The sequence below is a fragment of the Canis aureus genome, chromosome 31 (genome assembly GCF_053574225.1).
Source record: "Canis aureus isolate CA01 chromosome 31, VMU_Caureus_v.1.0, whole genome shotgun sequence".
Taxonomy (NCBI): domain Eukaryota; kingdom Metazoa; phylum Chordata; class Mammalia; order Carnivora; family Canidae; genus Canis; species Canis aureus.
The window spans coordinates 35,213,267-35,236,978 of record NC_135641.1 but is presented as its reverse complement, the minus strand read 5'-3'; the positions used below and the strand labels follow the sequence as shown (position 1 = coordinate 35,236,978).

The 23,712-nt window shown below is 33.5% G+C and overlaps 1 long non-coding RNA gene across 16 annotated transcripts in view; it reads right to left on the bottom strand.

The window, feature by feature from the left end:
* The window catches only part of LOC144302653 (uncharacterized), a 540,109-nt gene that overhangs the window by 373,617 nt on the left and 142,780 nt on the right, over nt 1-23,712 (bottom strand). For 7 of the 16 annotated variants that reach the window (XR_013369612.1, XR_013369615.1, XR_013369614.1 and 4 more), the window contains one exon: nt 3,776-3,841. The exons of 4 other annotated variants lie outside the window; for them this stretch is intronic. This is a non-coding gene — a long non-coding RNA (uncharacterized LOC144302653). Of the gene's footprint in view, nt 1-8; nt 770-3,775; nt 3,842-23,712 lie in introns of those variants that run through there. 5 more of the 16 variants (XR_013369622.1, XR_013369619.1, XR_013369618.1 and 2 more) reach the window with 1 other exon arrangement.

Here is a 23,712-nt window from a genome sequence, read left to right as displayed (position 1 = left end):
TAAAAGTATTTATAAATGTATATGTAGATTTCCATTTTATTGATATCTTTAATAGCAATGTAATAGATACACATTTAGAGCACTAGTTGTGATCATGATAGCCAACAATTATTATTTGTGTACAAATTCAGAAGAAGAGGCCTTTTGAACAAAGGCAAATTCCTGTTAGATACCTATGTGATTTCCTCACTGATAACCAGTTGTTGGCCACAGAGCATTAAGAGTTATACAGAGTATTATGAATCCTGACTATGTCATCTCAGTTTTTGCACAAAAGGTATAATTTGCTCTTGCCTAATATACCTAAAACAGTTCAACACTTCCGGTAGATTGACTAAACAAATAAGCAAACTTCTCTAAGGGTATATTTCCTCTTTTACGAGATATGCAAGCAGACAATGATAGAGGTAAATATAGTTGTTTCCAATTTTTATTATTTGTATTATTCCTATTTCTACTGGTTAGACAACTGAGACTATGGCTTCTAGATAATGTTTGATATTGTCAATTATTGTCAGATCTGCCATTTGACTGAACAATAATGAGAATGGCTTAATCAAAATTCTTCCCTTTAAGTGATGTCTTCTTGTTCTCAATTCCAAGTTCTTACTAAAGTGACAAAATTTTTTTTTAAAAGATTAAATATTAAAGAAAATCAGAATGAGAGGCCACTTAAATCATTTTGAAGTGTTTGTAGAAGAGGTAGACGGTCTCTGTTTTGCTGTCTGTCCACTGCTCCCTTTTGGTATATTCAGTAAATTTCTCTCTCCTTTAAAAAAATAAAATAATAAAATAAAATGTTTAACAGCCACATGAATACAATACATTTTTAAAATAACAAAAATAGCATTAAATCTCTTCTGTGAAGAAGTTGAAAATAACTTATCCACATTCTTATAGAATATCTTAGCAGTGGAATTCTACTATTACTTGTCTAATATAAAACTATTTTAGGGACACCTGGGTGTCTTCAATTTAGCCAGTTGAGCACCTTCCTTCAGCTCAGGTCATGATCCCTGCATCATGGGATGGAGCCCTGGGTTGGGCTCCCTGCTCAGCTGGGAGTCTGCTTCTCCCTCTCCCTCCACCCCTCCACTCTTCCTCCTCCCCCTAGCTCATGCTTGCTCTCTCTCTCAAATAAATTAATTAATTAAAAAAAACACTTTAAACAAAGCCCATATTAAAATATTTATAAAGAAATTTTAATATATTATTTAAAAAATCTTAGCATGAAATAACAAAAATTAGGAAAAAATTATCTTGGATAAATCTATGGGAAAACAAACATTGCTGCAAAAAAAAAAGAAAATGAAAATGAGAGCTATAATTTCTAGCAGTTTTAACTATAGCTTATATATATATATTATATATATATGACTTTTTCGTTAAGTCACATTTTAAGATTAAAATAAGTTTATATTTTTTACTTATAAAAGGGTATTAACACAGGAATGCAAAAAATATATAAAAGGTATATAATATGTGGCATTGGTGCAAAAATATAGATAATGAAACATTAATATAATTAAAACATAAATAGAATAATAAATGTCATGTGGCCAACAGATGCTACGAAACAATAACAACTGCTATTGAAATAAAAAAATTATTGATAAAAATCATTTAGTCTTTCTGTAGTATTTTACTATAAATCAGGGACTGTCAAACTACTACCCACAATCCAGATCTGGTCAACCAACTGTTTTGTATATAAGGTTTTATTGAAACAAAGCCATGTTCATTCCTTTACATATGTAAGACTTGAAACATTTACTCTCTAGCTCTTTACAGAAAAAATTTGCTGAGCCTCAATATAGATCATTGTTATAGATGTTATAGATAATCTATTGTCACTATCAAGGTGGTTTAAATGATATTTAACATACTTCTGGTTTCAAGTGCATATTTACAAAAAAAAATTATATTACTGTAGGAAGCTTTTTTTCAAAGCTTCAAATTCCTAACAATGAAGATAAAAGCTCTATTTCAAAATGTTCTCTGATATTTTAAACCTTCTAAAATAAAATACTCTCTTAAAAAATATTTTATTTATTTATTTGACAGAACGAGAGAGAGAGAGCATAAGCATGCACACAAGGAAGGGGAGCAGCAGGCAGAGGGAGAGGGAGAAGAAGGCTCCCTGTAGGGAGCCAGATGTGGGGGCTCTATCCCAGGACCCTGAGATCATGACCTGAACCAAAGGCAGACACTTAACTGACTGAACCATCCAGTTGCTCCTAAAATAAAAAGCTTTTGAAGTACCACTTTAAGAGTATTTGGTTTAATTAATTTTATATATTGGAATTCAAACTTCACAGCCATTCTTTGTGAAATGAACATTGCACATTCATGGAACTATTAAAACCATAAAGCAGTTATCTTACATCATTGCTTAGTTTTATCCATTCTGCTTATTAGTAAGTAAATATTTTTGTATTTTAAATATTTACAAGAAAATATGTTTCTCATATATGTGCAATTACTTTTATTTTTACATTGGTTTAAACAGACCTGGACTGATTTGCACTTTTTTTTTAAAGCAAACCAAAGAAATGTTATAATAAGTCTATGATTTTATAACTCCATTCTGATAAGCCTTAGATTTTTTGATTTTCTAGATAAGCAGTTCTAGCTCTTGGCAACCCATAAACTGTTTTCATTTCAAGAATGTCACTTTCTGCTCTGCTACAGAGATATCTTTGTAAAGAGTATAATTTCTGATGATGTGGGAATTAACACATGTGTGAGAATCACTCAAGTGGTTATTATTCAATTTAAATCTAACTTCTGCATAATTACATCATAATGTAGCTTCCATTCAGCTGCTTAATATTCTTGATATACTGTAATCTCAAGGTAATCACTAACCTAAGAGCAACCTCTGCTGGCAAACAGAGGCTGAGCTCCAAGCATTTATACTGTACTATGACAATGTCATTTGACTGTGTCCAATTACAAAGTATATTTGGGGGAAGGTTTTAACATTTTTAGTATAGACAGCAGTGTGATAAACTACATATTTTTAATCTAAAATGAAGGTAACAGGGACATCTGGGTGGCTCAGCGGTTGAGTGCCTGCCTTTGGCTCAGGGTGTGGTCCCAGGGTCCCAGAATCGAGTTCCACATCGGGCTCTCTGCATGGATCCTGCTTCTCCCTCTGCCTATGTCTCTGCCTTTCTCTATGTCTCTCATGAATAAATAAATAAATAAAATCTTAAAAAAAAAATGAAGGTAACAATGATATATTTGTTCTAAGACTAAACAAAAATCAGATCTAGTTTAGAGGGTTATTTCAATGCTCAGCTCTGTGGCTTGGGGTCATTTAGGAAGGACAGTCAAATGAGGAAAAGACCACAGATTTCACAGGATTATTATTTTTTTTCTTTAGATTTCACAGGATTATTAAGAATACTGAATGAGAGGATGATGTATCAAAAAGTTTCCTGTAAAATATGAAGTTCTACATAAATAAGTTAATTCTAAATTTTAATGGTGGTTCCACTACAATGAACCTGATAGATATGATTACCTTAATGAATTTTCCTTTCTAGATAAATATAATCGTAAATGAGAGATCACATAGAAGGGATAGAATAAAACTTCTCTTTTAGAAGCATATAAAAGAAATGCCACCTAGATATAACTTTTAACATTATATCAATTAAGCAAAAAATCACCCTTCCTGGGTCTGTAACACTGAAGCTCACACAGAGTTTGACAATAAATTATGGCTTGCATAGTAATCAATAATTTTTCAGTAAGTATAAATAATTACCTTTTCCCTTGGGTTGGGTGCCATGGAGGATTTCATGTAAAGACATGCACAGGTAGTCTGACAAAACTAGAAACATAAAAGTAACACATTTAATTATATGGCTTATATCCATTAACCAATTGTACATTTTTTTTTTTATAGAATCATTCCTCTATGTTACAAGAGGACATCCTGTTACAGCTTGAAAAATAAGTAAAATGTTAGGTCTTATTTTTCAAGCTGTAACAGTCTTTAATTTTTTTTATAATACAGATCCCTTTAACAACAGAACTCTACCATCTTTTACTTCTTCAAGAATTATTTCCTACATGAATCTGCCATTCTTATTTATCTATTCTAGTAATTGTTTGCACAGACCTTGTACAGAATCTTTCTTCTTAATAGTACTAATAATGAATGTCTAGTACAGTGGTTGTCAAAGTGTGGTCAAGGATCCTGAAGTCCCTAAGACACTTTCATGGGGTTCACATAGTCAAAACTATTTTGTAATACTAAAATGGTGTTTGCCGTCTTCACCCAAGGTGCAAAAGCAATGGTGGAGAAAACTGCTCGTGTCTCAGCAAAAATCAAGGCACTAGTACCAATCTATGCCATTATCACTATATCCTTTATCATCATACAGACAGTTAAAAAAGAAAAAAATATATACATCAGATTCACCTACAAATATCCATGAAGCTGTAAAATTATCAGTACTATTGAATCACAACTCTTAAATGTGCTTTTTTACACTTCCATGTGATAAAATGGAAAATATACCCTTAAGCATTTCTCTGGCATTTACTAAAAGTACAATGGTCATCTCCAGAAAAATCTGTTGTGAAACTGAGTTACAATATGAGAGTAAAACCATTTTTACTTGTAAGAACAATTGACAAATTACATTATTCAGATTTTTTTGGCAGAAATTCTCTCAAAAATGAACAATGTGAGTTTATACTTCAAGAAAAACAATTGACATTTTTAAATAACAAAATTCAAGATTTCCAACAAAAATAAGAGATATAAAAAACTTGCTTAAGATCCGTAAGCTTAAGATCTTCCCAATAGTTAAAGACTTCTCTAATGTGAAATATGATTGGTGGTGACATTAATGAATGTGATTTTCTGATATTCTATAATGAAATATGTCAACGTTTGGAAGATCAGCATAATTCAGTTAACCAAGAGTTTTCAAATAACTAATGCATGATGCTATAAAATTATGCATCAGTAAAAGATCCATTCAAAGTACATCATAGATTAGGGCACCTGGGTGGCTCAGGTCTTTAAGTGTCTACCTTTGGCTCAGGTCACGATCTCAGGGTCCTGGGATTGCAGCCCACCTCGGGCTCCCTACCCAGCAGGAGTCTGTTCTCCCTCTCCCTCAACACTTCCCTCTCCCTCTGCCCCTTTTCCCCATCATGCTTTCTTTCTCTGTCTCTCTCTCTCTTAAATATTTATATAAATAAAATCTTTAAAAAAAAAATATTATAGATCAATGGATTTCAATATATCAGAGTTTAAAATGTTCATTGCTATAGTTTCAGATTCCACATTACAATTAACCTTTAGGAAAAAATCTTTTATCTGATTTCAGTATAGTATTAAGGAAGAATATCCACAATTATATAAAAAGCTTTTGAAAATATTCCCCCATTTTTCAACTACATATTTGTATAAGACTAGATTTTCTCCATATACTCTTACAAAAACATCATCACAACAGATTGCATGCAGAAGAATATATGATAATCCAGTTCTATTTCATAGAGGCAAATGATAAAGATTTGAAAAAAAAGTAAGTGTAACAATACCACTCTTCTCACTAAAAATTTTTGGATGAAGAGTATAGTATTTTTTCCTACAAGATTTTTTGTAATTTTAGTTTGCAATGGGTTTATTATTATATTTTAATTAATTTATACAGAAATATTTAAAGCCTTATATGGTTAATATTGATAGCTATAAATATACATGAAAATTTTCCTAGCGTGCACAATAATTTTTAAGTTTGCAAAAGGTCCTAAAACCCCAAATTTGAGAACTATTAGCCACACACATGCTAGATACTAGTCTAAGTACTTCGTAGGTTGTTAATTTTCAAAACAGCTCTATGAGACTGTAATATTATTTTCATGATTTATAGATGAAACGGAGAGACAACAATCTGCCAGAGGTCATATAGATAAAATGGAATAAAGCTAGAATCCGTACATCAGGTCCTAAGTTGTTTACCATTATATTACCTCCATGATTTTTATAATGAAGTTTCCCAGAAAAAGTCTACTTCATTGTCTAAGTCTTCTATTGAACAGCACTATATTACAAATAGAATAAGCAATAAGAGAGAATGCCTAAATTTGACTCCCAACTCTACTAAAAAATCCCTTTAGGTCTCATAGCTTAAAAAATGAGCAAATTAATAATGGTCATGGAAATCATAACACGCAAATTAAATAACAAATGCAAAATTTTTGTATAATCATAAAGCATGCTAAGTCATCCCTGCCTTTGCTTTATGTCCCAACTGAATATCCTTCCTCACAATGCCTTAACTATCAAATACCTCTATGTCTGTGGCCTTCCTAAAAAATTATGGCACTTTTTAATGCGCTCATTGAATAACTCGCTCTTCCTTTTATGTGTGTCTCCTATCTCACTACCAAAATTATAGGCTCTACAGGGCAGGGAATCTCTAAGTGCATTCCCAGCTTCTTACCTAAGGCTCTATACCCAGTAAGCAACCAACAGTCATTTTCTTATGAAATCAATGATGATTATACCCGTCAAGTTTAAGATTAGTCTACTTCAAGCTTTATGGGTCTCACCTAGTTTTTATTTAGAGAAGAGAGTCTGTAATGATTTCTTACTGAGTTAAATAAAAGCCACACGTAGGAGAGATTTTATGAAGGTGTTCATCTACCAGATACATTAAGGGAGACAGGATGAAACCACAGCTAAAAGGAAAGAGTATTTATGAGTTATAATGAGGTATTATGAAGAACTATCTATATGCATGTTTTCCTGTTTTGACACTAGGTTCTTGTATTTAGAGGCTGTAAACATTTTGTGTACTGCTTTTGAGGTGTGCAGATCTAGATGATTTGATTTTTAATTAATGCTCCTAAAGGCATCACAAAAAAATTGTCCTGGCTCTCAGGACCCCATAGAACTGCTACCAGAGAATTGAACAGCACAGACTCAATGAACTGTTTTTTTGTTTTGTTTTCACAAACCATACAGGGCTCATATCAGTGTCTAGTAAGACACAGGTGCTCCCTCTTCTTCACTCAAGAGGCAATGTTTTCCATTCCAATAGCACTTGTCTCCTTTATGGTAGAATGTCCTGTGGTATCTGCCAACATCACCCACCCTTCCATTTCTGCTACAGTGCTAATACAGTTTATTTTTAAATATTGTCCAAATTAAGATAAACTCATATGGCCTTCATTCTCTTGGGTCCATGGCATTTTCCTTCTTTCCTCATAGCACAGCAGAGCCCGCATTTAACACCCATAATTAATCGATAGTCCCTGTGGACTCACTAGTAAGACTTGTTTATCCTTTGATCCTGTAAATACCTACTATTTGGGTCTATTTTCAAGAACATCACATACTTGTTACACTGTAAAATGTTTGTGTATTTTTTAAATGAATTTAGATAATTCTTTTTATTGATTTGCTTCCTAATATTCACAAATGACTTTCCAAAAAGTTAAAAACATACCAAATAACTTGAAATAATCACCTCTTTTCAAAAATCCCACAGTCCTTCATAAGTCTTAACTACTTCTAAATAGCATCAGGCCTCTTTCTTAGGAACACTTAATTGTTCATCTTCAGTCCACTGATGCATCAGGGTGTCATTTTTGATAAAATATCGGCTCACTTACTATATCAAAATAAAATTATTGTGCAGTAATTTAATGACATAGTTCTTCCCTTTTATGAGCTCTGAAAATATCTCATTAACAGTTTCACAAATTACCACAATAACTTATGCTGACATGCTCATTTATTCTCATTTATGAATAAATCTGGTTGACAAGTCTAATGAAATATTGCAGGGAATTCCCAGCCTTTAATATGGATCAGACATCATTTTAGAATCTCAAAATGAGGATTATTTGAGCACAAACACTTCACTATAAAAGTGGAATATGAGGTTCCATCAAATTTTACACTAAACATGTACTTGTTAACTGACACTTGTTCATAGTACAATGTGGAGATGTTCCTACTCCTACTCATCAAGAACCACAGTGATCTCCACCATCTGCCTAAAGCTTCATGAAAAAGAATCCTATAATTTTCCATTTTTTTGTCTGTAGAATATTATTTTGTGATTTTTTTGTTTCTTTTTTTTTTATTTATTCATGAGAGACACAGGGAGAGGGGGCAGGGGCATAGACAGAGGGAGAAGGAGACTCCATGCAGGGAGCCTGATGCAGGACTTGATTCCAGGACCCTGGCAGATGCTCAACTACTGAGTCACCCAGGTGCCCCTTTTCTGCTTCTAATTATGATAGGCCACTCGCAATGATTATTTATTACAAAAGAAAGAAAATGTACAATATTATACTGATGTTGATCCAAACCCATTTTATAGAAAAGTAGTAGAAATCATTTGACATTGCTATAAAGAAACTAATAAGCAAAAACTTATATTTCAATCTTTGAGGTTTTTAAAAATCATTTGAATTGTCTACGCATAGGTGAACTTTAAAAATATAGCTTAGGATATATATTTTTGTTTAAATATCCATGTAGAAGATATTAAGTAAATATTAGACTGAAAAAAGGTAAAGTTCCTATTCTTTAAGAGATTATAGTCAAATTCATTTTGAATATATCCATAGAAAGAATTATATTCACAAATTACCCAATTTGTTTCCATATCTTTAATGCATCTCTTCCTTTGACATTAAGTCTTTTTTATTTTCTTCTTTACAAAATATTTTAGAACACAGAAGAGAAGCATACAAATTAACCTAGGTAAGTAATAATATATTTATAATTAGCCTCAGACTTATTTTGTACATTGTCTCTGATGTTAGTACTATATTACACTACATGTAACAATACTTTGCTGATTATTTAGTTGAAATATTTAAGGGTTATGGATCTAAATCTATTACTCCATTTCATTTTCATCCTATGGCATTCATGACACAGTTGAAAATGTTAAATTAATATCAATTCAAATTACTATTCATTTAAAAATTACTGAAGAACTTCTATTAAAAACTGTATGGTTTCGACTACAACTCCTATGTTACTTCTGACAATGCCCCTCCACCTTTACTGTGTTTTGGTCACAAGGATCCTCTTTTAGTTCTTCAAACCACCAAGTTCATTCCTGCTCTTTGGTCCTCAGCACATGTTCTTCCTTTATTTAAAATTCTCTTCTGGGACAACTGGGTGGCTCAGCAGTTGAGCATCTGCTCTCGGCTCAGGGAGTGATCCCGTGCTCCTGGGATCAAGTCCTGCATCAGGCTCCCTGTGAGGAGCCTGCTTCTCCCTCTATGTCTCTGCCTCTCTCTGTGTCTCTCATGAATAACTAAAATCTTAAAAAACAAAAAACAAACAAAAAAAAAAAAACCCTCTCTTCTCCCAGCTCTTCACAGAGCTCATACATTCTCATCATTTAGGTTCTAACTTAGGGATTGCATCCTCAGATACACTTTTGCTGAACAGTTTCCTTAATTGAGGGCCAAATTTGAATGTCTTTTTATTATATTATTCTGTTTCATTTTCTATCACAGCTTGAAATAAACTCATTTGTCCACTTGCTATCTTCTCCTCTCAAAGAATTAAAGCAACATGAAAACACAGCCCTTATTTGTTTTCTTTATCAGCATTACATCACATGACAGTGCCTGACTTCCAGTACATCACAATAAAATATTTATTGAATGAGTGAATGGATGAATGAATCACCTGTATTACAAATATTATATAGTCTTGGCATCTAAAAGCACATTTTTTAGAGCAAAGGGCAGATTATTAAACAAAAAATGTTAATAAGTGTTAAGTATTATAATGAATATATATTTAAATTTTAATTCCAGCATAGTTAGCATACACTGCTGTATTAGTTTCAAGTGTAAAATATAGTGATTCAAGAATTCTATTCATTACTCAATGCTCATCATGGTAAGAATACTCCACTCTCACTCCGTTCAAACATTTTTTTTTTTAAACTGCCATAGGACCATAAAGAAGTTCTGCTGATAGAAGTTAAAGAAGCTTTAAAAATGTGTTAAATGTATGAGCTGCATCTTAATAGAAGAATGATTATATAATTTTCATCCATATCAGGATACATTTAAGAGCAAAAGGGAAATAGCAGTCATAAACTAGAAAATAGCAGTTTGGGGGTGTATGGGGAAGAGGGCAGAAAACTGAAAATGAGAATATTTTGACATAGGATACAAATGAGTGTAGATTTTATTCTATAGGCAGTAGGTTCTGTTAAAGGCATAAAAATGACAAGATGACATTTGTGTTTTAAGATGGAATTCAAAAACATTCACTGCCTCTGTAAAACCTCCCTAAATTCCCATAAGCCCAACTGAAAATGAAAAGAATCTAGTTAAGAAGTAGGGAAAGAGTTGAGGAATGAGCTGATAAAGACGTGCTAGTGAAGTTGGCCTTCTGAACAGTACCTGGCTGCTTAGGTCCTCTGGTCTTCATCTATATCTAAGAGTCTCTGAACTGCAGAAAGAAAAGCCTTGGAGTCAGGATCCCTGGGTGGCTCAGTGGTTTAGCACTCACTTTTGGCCCAGGGTGTGATCCTGGAGACCTGGGATCGAGTCCCATATCAGGCCCCCTGCATGGAGCCTGCTTCTCCCTCTGCCTGGGTCTTTGCTTCTCTCTCTGTGTCTGACATGAATAAGTAAATAAAATCTTAAAAAAAAAAAAAAAAAAAGTCTTGGAGTCAAATAAATGGGATAACACTAAACACAACTTTTTAAAAAGAAAAGGCAAAAAGAAATCCTGTTTCAATAGACAATAAGAGAGAGGATCCATAAAAAGCCAGAGTGTGCTTATTGTTCTAGACCTTCTGACAATAGCTACACTGATTACATGCACTTCCACAGTAAGTATTTAACATATTTTTATAGAACAATGAATATGTAATTTCATTGATCAATTCCAATATGGAACAAGACAACACCCACAAAAAAGCAAAAACAAAAGTTTAAGTCCTCTGCTTTTTTAGTTAAATTGATGAAACAAGTGTAAATCTGACTTAGAGCTTTGTCAATTTCATGTTCTATTTTTACATATCTTTGACTTAAAATTCCACTGAAATTGGTGAGTAAAAGCTATTATCAAGGTAGATTTCCCTGCTAAGATTTAGGATAATGTATCTAGAAAAGGCTTTAAAAGAAAAATATAAAGAGCATGTTGGATAGTGCAGCACTGTTAAGACGGGAAAGCAGGACTCTATATCACTGTATTTCATATACTTAAGGAATTGTTAGTCTCTTTACAGTTTGGATATAAAGTGTTTCTTTCTTCTTTTTAAATGCAGAGCTGTCCTGTTCTGCTCAAACAACTTTTTGCAATAATGGCTTTGCCAGTAGAAGTGAAGAATAATTCATCTAATTGAAACTTAGAATGCTATACATAGGCAGAAAGTAATTACCTATGATACAGACTACCTAGGTACCTGGAAATAACATCCATATCTTTATGAAAAGTGCTATGAAATTATTCAAGACCATGAGCATCAGGGCACCCATTTATATATCTTATCTGAACCTTTCAGAGTTCTACGGGATGCATAAATAGGAGTAGAATAAATATGAACAGCAAGGTAATCCTCCTATTATATTCAGCACTGGTGAGATCCTACTGTGTCTAGTTTCACACTCCAGAACTTAAGAAGGAGGAAGATAGTTCAGGATAGAGGAAGAGAAAGAATTGAAGGGCTAGAATAGCAAACAGGGTTAAAAAGCTTTATATTATTTAGGCTAAAGAAGAGCTGGTTAGAAGACCATTATTAATAGTCTTCAATGAAGGGTTATTCCATAGATTATGGTGAACAGCTATTTTCATTTTTGTTGAAAATGTAACATAGGAAAATGAATTTTAATAGCAAAACAAGGAAAGAAAGAAAGGAAAGGAAAAAAAAAAAAAGAAAGAAAGAAAGGAGCTTTTGATCATTGAAAAAGCTCTTCAACACTAAATGGGTCCCCAATGGATTTCAGAACATTGCAATTGTGGAAATCTTCTAAAAATAGAATTTCAAATATATGAGGCTTGGAGGTCAAGGGAAGGACAAGATGACCTTTTAAGATGATTTCCAGGACTGCAATTCAAAGACTGTATTACAAAAGAGAACAAGACACCCATTATTCACTAAGATGGATTGTATAGATAGGGGAATCAAAAATGAGTACAAATGCAGACAAATGTGATGTCTCTTCTTGAAGTTATTTACATAATTGTGTTGTACAAAGGTTTTCTTCATGTGAGGGTGAGGGAAGCACTCCATTTTTTCCTCCTTATTTGACTTACACATGCACATGCACAAACATGTAGACATATGCACAGGCTTTGAGAAAAGAGAAAACATACTCATTTCCAGCAATAAGAATTTTTTCCTCTCCAGACAAGTTCCTTCCTAATCCCTATGAGATGTAATTTCTCATGATATTATAGCAGAAATAAACAAGGGAAAACCTTACAGAGCTGCCAACTTACCCCCCTCTGGCAATGCGGGAAATTTTTGGACTAGAACTACAGAAGGAGGCTTCTGAACTGTACTGTGTATGGAAATCACCCACAAGCTTTGTTAAAAATACAGATCCAGAGACACATGGGTGGTGCAGTGGTTGCAGGTCTGCCTTTGGCTCAGGTCCTGATCCCAGAGTCCTGGGATTGAGTCCCGCATCAGGCTCCCCGCAGGGAGTCCGCTTCTCCCTCTGCTTTATGTCTCTGTCTCTCTCTGTGTCTCTCCTGAATAAATAAAATCTTTAAAAAAAAATGCAGATCTATGTGTCAAGCCCTCAGAGATTCCGATTCAGTTGGTCTGAAGTGGACCTATGAAGTAGCAGCTCAGGTAATTATGATGCAGGTTGTCTGAGGACTACAATGAGGGAAAGAAACAGTGGTCTAGAAACTTTGGTTCTGGCTCATGTATACATTAATTTAATATTTTTGTTCTAATAACTACAGACAGTCCCTGATGAATTATATTTTGATTTACAATTTTTCCATTTTTATTATGGTATAAAACTGATGATGCACATTCCAGTAGAAACCATACTTTGGATTTGGAATTTTGATCTTTCCCAGGGCTAGCGACATGCAGTAAGACTCTCACTCATGCTGGACAGCAGGAGTGGACAAGCTCCCAGTTCATCCACTTTAGCCACACGATCATGAGAGTAAACTGCTCTGTATTCAATAAATTAGCGTGGTGTTCAATAAATCACGTGAGATATTCAACACTTTATTATAAAATGGGCTTTATGTTAGATAACTTTTCTGACTGTAGGCTAACGTAACTGTTCTGAGTATATTTACGGTAGGCTAGGTTAAAGTATGACGTTCAGCGAATTGGGTGTATTAAATGTATTTTTGACTTAGGGTGTTTTCAACTTATGATGGGGTTTATCCGGATATAACCCCATCGTAATTTGAACGAGATCTGCATATATAGTCATATCTCCTCTGCTTTGGCAATTAAGTTATAAAATCACCACAAAAAAAAAAGTCCTGTGAAATCAAAATCATTCTTGAAGTTCCCGTAAATCACCCAGAAGTTGTAGCATGACATTGTACAACACAAAAACTTGCACAGTAATGTAAACAACCCTATGGCTTAAAAAGTACTTAGCTGTATCCAAGTCATGTTTAACTAAAGGCAATTCTGTTTGGCAAAGCATTACTATTCACAACAGAACTCCATTAAGATTTAATAATTAATTTCTAACTGTGAATGTGCAATTGGTGGCTGAGTCTAAAATGAATATGCTTGTCAACAGGGCTTAATATCAATCCTATGCAACTGTATATGTTAATAGCTCCATATGTGATGGTGAGGAGTAAATGAGATAATAAATGTGAAGTACATAATATAAGGTCTGGTGCATCGAAGATGTTTAGTAAGTGTTTTTCTAAATTTGAAATTACATTTTGCCTAATTATTATTACAAACCGGTTTTTTTTTTTTTTCTTCCTTTGAAAAGCTGTGGAGAAGAACTTGGCAAGTAGATCTCTGGTTCTCCAACTCTGGGTTCCCTGACATAATCTCCCTTAGTCCATTATCTTTTTAATGCAGTAGGGGACTGGTCTCACGACATTTTACGCTTTTACCACAGAGTTAGATTATAAAAGCAACTGATAAATGTTTGATGTGACTTGTCTGTAATGCTATTTGGTCATTTTCAGTCTGAGTTTTCTCAATTAGAGGGTCTGGATTATATGAACTCAAAATTTTGTTCCCAGGTTTAAATTCTCATGATTCTATACAGTTTTTATATTTTTGCTGTTTTGTAGTCTGCCTGGTTGCAAATACCAGGTGACCAATTCTAGTACCCTCTTGGCAACTAATCTCCTCATTCTGAATGAGACATCAAAAAGCAATACAGAAAAGTAGTTAAAGTCATGGTTATGAAAATCACTCATACCTGGATTTGAAACTGATTCACAGTTTAGTAACTGTGTGACCTAGGGGCACTTATCAAGCCTTCCCTAAGTTATCTTTTTGTCAATTTAAATGGGTAAAATATTACATATCCTCATTGGCATTAAAAAAAAATACTGTATGTAAAGAAGTTACCATGATGCCTAGCATAAAGTAATCACTCACTAAATGACAGATGTTAGTTTAGTTCTCATTCTGAAAGAGTCATTATCACTGGACCTGAACTTGTTTTCTCTATAATTTTTGTTTATGTAGGAATCAAAAACATATCATGAAAAATAACTGAAAAATTGGAATGTCAGCAATTCATTAATTAGGTTTCTGTTTATACTGGTTAACTACAAAGCTCATCTAATTAACAAAGACCTCCCAATTATTAAGATAAATTTGCTTGAATATTATAAATATTTGCACACATCATGTTTTTCCTATAGAAATCAGATTTTAAAGAATTATTCATCTTCTGTTAATAAGTGATTATCTCTCTTAAAGAAATTTCATATTATAGATAAATCTGCTAATAGCCTAACCTTAGTCTCATTCCTAAAAAAGTTTAGATTTTGTTATTTACATTAAGAATAACATAGTCCTAATGGCATAAATGATGGAACTCAAGCAGAGAAACAATACAAGCCAGTGGCATTTGAGCTTTTTTCTCAGGTCCATTGAGTACTGACTTTATTTTAAAATTTCAAAGTTTATTATAAAAAAAATAAGATGTTTCTGCAAGTGTGTTGGACAAAATAGTTTTAAAAGTTAGTTTAAATCTCAAAGATTGCTTTTACGGCAAAAAAAAATTAAAAAAACTTCAGAATTATAGTGAAAAAATTATATAACTTATAATGCTAGTTAGGCATGAGCAATAATAAACAAAATATATTATCCATTCTCATTAGGAAAAGGGGTTTACCATTTTCACATATTCTGGTTACTATATAGTATTCATATATGTATCTGTGGCTTTACCTATTTTTATAGGGTTAGTTTACATCAATATCCAAGAAGACTAATTTGAGTATAACTTAATCACTGAAGATTTAGAAAGTAAGACATTCTAGTGTTCTGGGTTATCATTTAAAAATTAGTTATCAGTATAAATGGAAATTTCTGTTTAATAGACTCCTAGGGAGCACTGTTTCTAAGTCTATTTTCTCATTTTTACTCAATTTCTTCCCATCAATAGTCTAAACTCAACAGCTTCCACTGTCTCTGGAAACCTAGTCCCTAGTTCTTCCCATTCCCTCTACAACATTTGCATTAGGCTTTCTTCAACATCTCCTTCCATTCCTACTATAAGTACGTTGAGGAGTCCTTCAATTGTAAACAAGTCAAAGGAAAGAGGGAGGAAAAAGCTTTTAATTTCTTTCTCTCTGCTAGAAAGCTCTTTGGTTTTCTAGCAGTGACAAAACTCTTTAAGATATAATATATGCACATTATTTCTTCATGCTATCAATGTATGAAATCTGGTTGCCTTTCCAGAATCATTTTTCTCAAGTTTCTATTCTTATCAATGGTTTAATAATTTTCCAGAAGCGTTGCTATTGTTTTCAATTCAATAATCTGCAATAGCATTCTATCGCCCACCATATCAAGTGCAAATTTTTCTGACTAGCTTTCAAAACTTGCCATGATCTGACTTAACCGATCCAATCCAAGGCTGGATAAGTAATTAGTCTCTAATATACACACACAGCTACAATCAAGCCAGTATTTTCATTATCCTCTCTGCATATAGCGTTTATTTCTTACACTGCTGCCTTCCTAATGTTCTTTCTTTCTGGAATACTCCTTACCAGTTCATTACTAGATATCCTTCTTGGCTATCATCTCCTTCAAGGACATCTCATTTACTCAAGTTCTCACATTTTATTCTCTTGAATATATTCAGCATTTACTTGTTTTCTGCTTGTAATTTACAGCAATGAATTCCTAAATAAATATATATATATAAAATATATATATTTATATAAATATAAATATATGCATATTACCCATAAAATATATGGTGAAAATGGTGTTTTTTACCCTTACTTTCCATTCTTTTATCTACAAGAACCCTAGGCTCCATGTGGTGAGAGAGACAACTTTAATCTCATTGATTATATACACTAGGGGTATCATTCATACAGACAAAGATGTGAAAGTCACTACCCAGATTTTTGAGAAGAAAAGTCTACATTGTCATAGAAATCATTGAAGATTTCCTTAAAAACATGACTCTTACTTAAAAAAATATTTTACTCTATTTGGGTCAACGTCCAATTATAAATGAAATATTGCTCTATAATTATAAATATTCAAATATATGTGTGTGTTTCTGCTCCAGTTTCCACAGATTCACTATGCACAAAAAAAAACCCTAAATTAAAGACCCTTTGACAATAAATCTTAATAATTTATAAATTTTGAGCATAGATCAGCAACTAACTGCAACCCACTGGCCCCCAACATAGAACTATTAATACTAAGATTACACTCAAATTCTTTCTCTGCAGAATGTAGTCATTTCTAATAGAAAGGAGCATGGATATCCTTTACTTACCCTTCCCTCACCACCCCTTCTCAGTTTCAGAAATATTGCTATGAGCATCTATCCACAATCTGTAATTTATAAGAAATTTTTTTAAATGTCCTAAAGTCTGGGGAACCTTGCACTACAAGAGAGTATAGTGGTCTAAGAGAATTGATAGTTTCCTAGGTGAGTAATTTCCTGCCAAGAAGTATCTCAAGTACAGAGGGAAGTAAATTCCATTTCTTATAATAATAAATTACCCACAAAATTTTAAAATATTCATCTCTTTAACAAAATATATAATGTTTTTTCTTTTTTTTTTTTTCCAACTATTTGGAAATATAAACTACAAATATCTGTGTTCTTAGGTTCACTTTCTTAAAACAGATTCTGGCATCCATTTTATATTTTCTGGTAAAGTATTTAGATTTGAATTAACATTCCCAGCTTTAATGATATGAATACATTATATTGATAGTGCTATTACAATACAGACATGAAAATGATATTCTCATTATAACTATTCATAAAGATAATGCATATCAGTTTCTAATATTTAAGGAAGTATCATTTGATATATACATTTGAAATCAAAGAAATTTATCCTGCATAAGGATTACATCAATCCTGTGTAACGATTACTTTTATTATGTTTTTGTTCTATGATATGACTTTTGTCTAAAACATTATTTTGATGGGCTACAATACTTTCATAACATATTAACATTTCAAATAAGGAACTCAGCCTATTTCTTCACACACACACAAAAAAAAAATTAGGAAGGGAGAAAATCTTTCTATCTTTTGTCAATCCAGAAAAGTCAAATGTGAAACAGAATCCCTAACTTGTGCTTGAAGATGAAATTCTGCTTCTGGTAGGGTCTGGCTCAGGGATAAATCAGGACATTCCTGTTCTAGGAGGCAGGCTGTTCCCTGTCAGATACAAATGATCCAATGAAAATGAAGAGGGAGATGATTAAAGGGAAAAAATGCTGGCCTGTCATCTGGCTAAAGTAATGTCTCAGACCTCCTGCTATTTAGAGCCTGCATTTATGCTCTGAAGTTGAGCAGCCTTGACTAGTGTCTCTCTGTAGAGTTTAGGCAATTGGGGAAGTACGAGAGTTAATCTGAGAAAACAGGAATGCGGGAATGCCTCAGAGCAGAAAAGAATCTGCCCTCTGTTCATGCACAAAAAAGAGAAGATTGAATTTAAATTAATAGTCTTTCCTTTAGCAAGTTTTTCTCCCCCCCCCCCACCCTCCCCAATTCACAAGCTCCTATTTTGCCTTTTTTTCTTCCCCCTTTGGCTATCTGGGGTTTCTTCATTGTTTAGCCCAGTATGAAAACAATAAAGATAGAAACAACTAGGCATTCATGCAGTGTTCATCACTTGAAAATTAATGAGCATCACCTTACTATATGTTTTCTAATGAATTCATCAATTTAGCTTACATTTCTGTTGGAAATTAACAATATGTCAACTATGAAAAATGCTGTTTATTTTCAAAGCAAATTGTTTACATTACAAACAGACTTAGATAGGAAAGGTATTCCACAACTTGGAATTCAATAAAATGAGAGATCCCACCAAATCTTGGTAACCTGGAAGCAAACTGCAACCAATTTTACAGAAACCTTATATTCAAATACAGTAATAGTAAAGTGTCAGACCTTACCTTCGGGCTAATTTCAATGTAGTATTTATCAATAATACTAAAAACAACAATAACCTATATAAATAGAATGCATTTTCTTCCTAGGATCACAAAGTGCCTCTCCTAAATTATCTCATTTATTCTTATGATGTATCTCTGCAGGGAGAAGAAAGCAGGTATTATAGGCAGTCTTAGCTTACACTTTACCAAATAACTTTGAGAGGATCCTGTGATAGTCTGGCACTGGAGCCTTCAGGCTTATAGCCACCTGGCTGCATGCCTGGTAGGCCGACAGCAGCTGGGCTCTCTAATGGACATCTTGGAGCTGGAAGAAGGGTTGGCTTTATAGGGAGAGTGGAGTAGGTGATTACCCAAAACACTGTGCTTGAAAAATGCTTAGAATGTATGCTAATATATTTAAGCTACCCCTACCGAAGCACAATATGTGCTAATGCAGGAATTTCCCTATTAGGTGAGGTTTAGGCAACAATACCCTGCTTAAGTGCAAGTAGTGACCTACACATTATATATTCACTTAGGAAAAACTATAAAGATTTTAGTATGATTTATTCCACCAATACTTTTATTAATTGCTAGCTTTCAATGGAAGGGAAACATATCAATTAGGTTTGGATGGGGAGGATAGATTTAATATTTTCTTAAGAATTTCATAATTAAGCTGTCATTTATGGTCCTAACAATGTAATGGGTCTGATGAACAAAGAACAAAGAACCAAGGGCATTCAAGCCTAGACAAGGCTCCAAAATTCTAGAAAGATGGCAAAGAAGCCTAAGTGGGAGGTCAGTAGGTAAAGGGGAAATTTATCCAGAGTAAAGGTTTAGAGAAACTGTGATATCTCTCCTATAACTGCATGTCATCAGAGCTAGAAATGAAATCCCATAACACCCGATTTTGTAGATTTTTCCACACTATGCTTCAGTAAAAAACTTCTTATTTAGAGTTATTACAGAGATTCGCTGATGAGAGAAACAAATATATAACTAAAATCAAGAGTGTCCAGGAAATTTTGGCTTACCCTCTGGACCCAAAGCAATGTGCATGTATTTTGGAGCTTTGTCAGAAAAGTGACACTCCTAGAAAACAGCTTGCAATAGCCACTATCCAGAGGAAATAGCTATATAAACTAAGTCTATTGTCATTAAGGTTATCTCAACTATTAGAATATTACTTTAGGTATAGCAAAAAATAAAAAAAAAAAAAAAAAAAAAAAAAAGATTTCCAAATGGCTTATTTAAACTACATGGGGTCAGTACATGAAAGGTTAAATATATCTAAAACTGTGCTGACCTTTCCACTTAGTAAAAGAAGAAATTTCACATTGCTATATGCATTCTACAAATGAGGACATGATACCTATCCGAAAGGAAAAAAAAAAAAAAAAAAAAAGTAACTCATCTCCTGTCTCCCAGAAGCTAGTTTATTTCTCAGTCTACTGAATACAATCTGATTTTTAAGTATGTCTTTGCTATTGTTACTGAAAGACAGAACATGTCTTCTCATGCTGTCAAGTCTTCTCACACTTAATTTCCCTCAACTCTCTAATATTCCCCTTCCACAATTACCTTTTTTTTTTAATGCCAAAAGAAACTGGCATAAATTAACCCAGGCATCTCTTTGCACAGGCTCTTCAGAGACAAACTATATTCCCACTTAATGTGCTCCGTAGGATATACTTTCATTTTCAATATAATCTCACTCCCAAACTCATAAAAATATAATAATTTTTACTTAGCTGTAGCCTTGGATTTTGGCTCACCTCTTTGTTAGTAATGTCACACAAAAGAAACTATTTAGGATTTTTGAGCATAAGTTAGCAGACACGCTGAAATTGGGAAAAATCAAGGTGATATTGTGGCCAAAGATTTAAGTTTAAAAAGAGGAGAACAGGATTTAAGTACTATCATTTAAGAGGAAAAAGTCATTTAAAAATCTGTTACACTTCGTTGTTTTTTTTTTTTTTTTCTTTTTTCCTTATGTAAAACATGGAAATATCTGTTTGGTTTTCATTACAAGACTGTTGTAAGAAAAAAGGTGTATAAATGTGTTTGAGGGCATTTTTAAATATAAGCCTTCTTATTTGTGAACCTATCACATACTAATTAATCTGCTGGGCATTTCCTAGCCTGCAAAAAGATAGAAAGAATAGAGAATTGGTCTCTGTCATCCAGGCTTCTTACAAGCAAACATCCAAAAAATTGATTTAGTGAGAAAAATTAGGTAATACAATGAGGTTAATCTGAGAAGTTAACAATTTTTTTTTTTAAGATTTTATTTAAAATCTTTTCTGAGAGAGAGAGAGAGAGAGAGGCAGAGACACAGGCAGAGAGAGAAGCAGGCTCCATGCAGGGATCCTGATGTGGGGCTCAATCCCCGGTCTCCAGGGCCATGCCCTGGGCTGAAGGCAAGCACTAAACCACTGAGCCACCCAGGGATCCCCTGAGAAGTTAACGAATTTATAAATTCTTCATGCCTGAGCAATGTTCAGCTAGGGTCATCTTCTCTGGTACATAAAATATATCATGAAAGTGCATTAATAGTTATCACAAAACCACAAATCCCTACAGCCTTTGAAAATGGCTTTCTCATAACATACTACTTATATACATCTACAGTTCCTGTGCAAAGGCTTTTTTTCCTCTAGTTACATAAAAATCTAGAAGTGATCTTTCTCATTTTGATATTTAGCTGTCAGTTTCTGGGACTTACTGTGCTGGAACACTATCTCAGACCATCAACAACCACATTTCCAGATTTTTAGCATTTATCGTTCCTGAAATCTCTTGGGGCCATCGTCTCTACTTGCTTTCACCCCTTGTGTATTAAACTACCCAAACATTCATTTATTAGTAGCTAAACCAGAGGTAGTGATTCTGCGGATATCATGAGATCAGCATCCATCTAAGCATCTGTGTTGAGTTTTTGCCACAGGGCCCTGCATTGATTATTAGCTGGGATAAATCCCAAAATAGCATGTTCTCTAAAGAGAACCAGAATATGGCTTTGAACCCAGAGTAGATGAGATAGCAGAGCTGTTACAAAATTATAATTCATCTGCAGAATGAATGCATTCATATTTGGAAAGAAGACCATTTTAGTCTCTTGTATTTTTTTCCTTTTAAAATGTGAAATTTTATGAAAGATTAAACATAAACTCATTTGCGTCTATAATTTCAATATGCTTCCTTTCAGCTGTGTGGCAAATTTTCCTTAAATATTTGTAATATACTTGTTCATTCCAGGTACCCACTGTAGGATTCTTATAACACTTATAACTTATAACTTATAACACTTATAACCCACTGTAGGATTCTTATACCATCTAGTCTATTGCCTCTTATTTGTACAGAAGAAGAAAGTAGGGTTTATATTGATGTGACTTACCTAAAACTGCTCTCCTAGTTAGTAGAAACCTGTTTCCTAAACTCTAGGGAATATTGTTTTTACTGCAGAATGCTGCCTTCCTGAGGACAGGGACTATTTTTTATATTTTCCGATATTACTTCCTCTTTTCCTTATACTCTTCATTACCTATTATGTCAATAAAGAAAATAAGGACAGTTTTTGGTGTATACATGCAAAATGTGGCTGAAGGGATGATGGAAGATAACTGAAAATGTGAGATTAATAGACAAAAAATTTTACATACAACTCTAAAATCTGTAGAAGACAGGAGTGAGAACTATATTTAGAAAATACTGATAGAAATGAATTTACTAGAAATCCTCAGTGAGGGCCACCTGGGTGGCTCAGTTGGTTAAGCATCTGCTTTTGGCTCGGGTCACGATCCCAGGGTCCTGGGATGGAGCCCTACATACATCTGGCTCCCTGTTCCTCAGGGAGCTTACTTCTCCCTCTCCTTCTGACTGCCACTCCCCTTGCTGTCTACTCTCTCTCTGTTAAATAAATAAATAAATAAAATCTTAAAAAAAAAGAAAAAATCTTCAATGATAATTGGTATTTATTGAATAGACACTGTAATACAAAATTTTATTACCTCATTTAATCTCATCATAATTCTAGGACTTAGGCCTTTTTTATTTTTAAGATTTTATTTATCCATTCATGAGAGACATAGAAAGACAGGCAGAGACATAGACAGAGGGAGAAGCAGGCTCCATGCAGGGAGCCCGAGGTGGGACCAATCCCAGAACCCCAGGATCATGAACCGAGCCAAAGGCAGATGCCCAACCATTGAGCCACCCAGGCGTCCCTATGAGTTAGGCCTTATTTTTATGACTCCTTTTTGCAGAGAGAAAAATGAGTTGTTACATGACTTCTAAGTTAAAATGTATATGGCATTTTAATATTATGAATATTAACCTATTATTACAATATATTAGCATATTTAACAGATCCAAAATGTTCCTATATATGCATATAAACAATAAATATGGCAATTACCACATATTGCTATTATTATAATTCTTTCTACTCTTGTTCTTTTCTCCCCCTACATTCAGAGATTATTGAGGGAGATAAGTGGGTACCTCATAAGGTACCTAAGTAAAAGTCAGCCACGTAATTAGCTTGCAATAAATACTAAAATAATGAATAAATAAATGCATTAAATAGCCAATGTTTATTGTAATTGGGTAAATGATAAATAAAAAATACTGTTGCAATAGCTGGTCTTTTCCTTATAGAAAAAGGAAACTTTTTTCCTTATAGAAAAGTTTTTTTCCTTAACCTTATGAATGTTTAGCCCTCAGACATCAAATATTTTTTTTTTACTTGTAGCTCATCTTCAGTAGGCTTAAAACTATTAATTATAGGTTTTTCTACCCCCCAAAATACGATTTATCATATTTTTGTGTTTCTCTTACTACTTGTGTTTACTTTACTAGCAAATTGAGGCCAACCTGATCAGCTTTTATCTAAAATGTCTGTAAGTCATCTAACTACCTCAGAGTACAATGACCTAAAGCAGAACACAACACATAGAACTTATGAAATTATGAGTAAATATTTTCAACACATTATTCTCCACCTGGTTTTCTGAACATACAGACATGAGAGAGTAGTTGATGCAGACCCTAAGAACTTCAAAGCATGTTTGTCTCATAATAGATGGAACATGTAGTAGTGATGTTACTAAATAAATTT